Raw genomic sequence first — 2,820 nt, 5'->3', positions numbered from 1 at the left:
CTTTCCTTCTGGCTTTCCCACCAAAATCTTCTATGCATTCAGCTTGTCTATCATGTATGCTAAATGCTCTGATCACCTTACCCTTGTTGACTCAGTCATTCTGATTATACATGGCAAAGAGTGTAAGTTATAAAGTTCCCAATTATGCATTCTTCTCCAGCCTGCTATTATTTCATCTCTCTTCGGTCAAAATATTCTCTTCAGCATCGTGTTCTCAAACACACTCAGTCTACATTCTTTCCTTAATATCACACACCAAGTTTCACACCCATACAAAACTACAGGCAAAATTACATTTTTGTATATTTTGATTTTTACGTTTTTAGACAGCAGACAAAAGGACATAATGTTCTGAACTGAAAGGTAGCAGCACTACCCGAATTTAATCTCCTCTTAATTTCCTCAAGAATCCAATTTTTATTCACTACTGTAATTCCAAAATATTTGAACTCGCCACATTTTCAAAGGATCTAATATCTGTCTTTACGTTATGAATGTCCTGCAGTCTGGTGAAAAGACATTAACATATACTTAGTTTTCTCTGTGTTTAAGTCTTCTAGACCAACCTCATTACTAGTGTCAACTGGGGTTCCTTTTCTCTTTAATGTATTTATGTTGTCCCCCAGTAGATTTACATCATCAGCATAGACAAGAAGCTGATGTCTCCCATTTAATTACAGTTCTATCTAGTTTTCTTGAATCTTCTTAACGGCATGTTCTAAAGCAAGTTGAAAAGCAACCACAATAAAGAATCTCCTTGTTTTAGACCATTATGAATGGTAAATATGTCACACAGATGTTTACCTACAGAGAATTTAATATACATTTCATTTAAATAAATTTTAATTTTTTACTTGAATTGCCATGTTTATTTTAACTGAAATGACAATATATTTATGTACTAGTATCCAAATGTACCCATTTCAGCTGTAACTACATAACACACGTTTAAATGATCCCCTATTGCACACATTTTCAAAAAGGACAAAATACGAATTGTAAAATTCTTAAATTTTATCACCACTCCATTACTACTACATATAATATCATTTGGTTAATTATTATTGTCTGAAGGTCCAAAAGGAGACATATTAGATGTGTGATGAGACCAGCCATGACCATCACAATAAATATTACCATTTAAAGAAAAGTAAATTTATCCCTGTAACAGGTCGTGAAGGCCCATAGGGTTGTGAGAGGTTGAGGCTCTCACATTGTCTAGACAATCAGCTCACAGAAGGCAGTGAGGTTGTCAGCCTTACGTGCTGGCCGCCCTTTACCCCCGGGAATATTTCTGGTACTAATTTCTGTTAGAGGCTGAGTCGACCCCAGGGCCATAGTGTGGCTGAAAGGATTAGGTAAACTGAAAAAAATCCACCTCATTGGGATTCAATCCCGCGACCTTCTGGCTTGTAGCATAGTGCCTCAATCAACTATGCTACCATGTTGTTATTAATTTTTCTGCTTTCACTGTAGGCTATCTGCCCCTCTAATTCCTTTACCCCCACTCTACTCCTCTTGACAAACCAGTTAAATGCAGATTAAAAAGTAAACACAACCCAAATGACTGGAGGAAGAGGGAAGGGCAAAGAAAGATGGAGAAGGCCTAGAAAGAGTGAGAGAGAAAGAAGCCAATGACCAAGAGAACAAGAGAAAGAACAAGGTTAACAAACCAGTTATATTTCGTTGCTCATCTTGGAAACCTGAAATACTAGTCCTTTAGTAGAATATTCTAAACTAGGTTCCTTTTCTCCTCGTATACATATATAATGAAGCAACTACAAACCACATTTACCTATGTGTATTTTATAGAAGAAAATAACCAACAAACATTAGCAAGTTCCAGGTAAGTTGTTGGGGATGTACAATGATTTTGGCCTTAGCTTCCAAAGGACATGAAACAAGACCCAAAGGACTTACTGGGGGAAACTCTTATTGGCTCTTAATTCTAATAAAGCTATAAAAACTCCAGCAGTTCTTAGCATGTTTCTCCTGCCAACAAGAAAGGTGATAAGAAATAATGAATACAAATACACGTTTTCACAGAGAAGAATGGGGGTGGTAAACACTGGAATAAATGAACCCTGCAGATATGTATGAATGTTACACCACTATCTCCTTCTGAGCCTCATTACATAGCTTTGTGTGTCTGGTAACATGCTGAAGTTTCCAACAGGAAATTTGAGGCAGAAAAAAATAACAATAAAGAACTTGGGATCAATTTTATAGCACCATAAAACTTAAAAAAAATTATTTGGGTATCCCAAGGCCAGACAACTTGGATCTCTATTGCACCATCCAGAGGACTGGTTCTTAGGTCCAGTTATTGAAAATTTTCTTTTTTTCCCTTGCTTTACCATACTGTTCAAGGCCAGAAAAAAAAATGTTCCTTTTTACCCACAGTCATTAATACTATAATGTGCTGTATCATGGGTGGGATGTTATCTTTACCAAGAAGGGTTTTGAAAACAGTCCTTCCCCAATCAAAGAGAAATATTTATCTGACTAAAGCAGTCACCAGATGCTCAAAACAGAGTTAAAGTACAGTCACAGAAAGCTTCTTATGTATGTAAGCTATTGTAGGAATTGAGAAAATATATGGGAAATAAACTTACTGTATACAGAAACAGCAAAGTGGGAGCTAGTAAATCTGCATTTTGAAGAGGGGAGCTAAAGAAACAAAAACGTTCTGCAACAACACTGTAATAAGAGTATAGAGTTAAAAGCTTAAATTTATGTATATATCATCTTATCATTTGTCATGTTATGATTCAAAACATGTGGTCCATACATTACAATATAATCAATAAAACAAATATG

Source organism: Cryptotermes secundus, unplaced genomic scaffold (assembly GCF_002891405.2).
Source record: "Cryptotermes secundus unplaced genomic scaffold, Csec_1.0 scaffold1314, whole genome shotgun sequence".
Lineage (NCBI taxonomy): Eukaryota > Metazoa > Arthropoda > Insecta > Blattodea > Kalotermitidae > Cryptotermes > Cryptotermes secundus.
The sequence above is the reverse complement of the archived record's forward strand: the minus strand, read 5'-3'. Positions refer to the sequence as shown.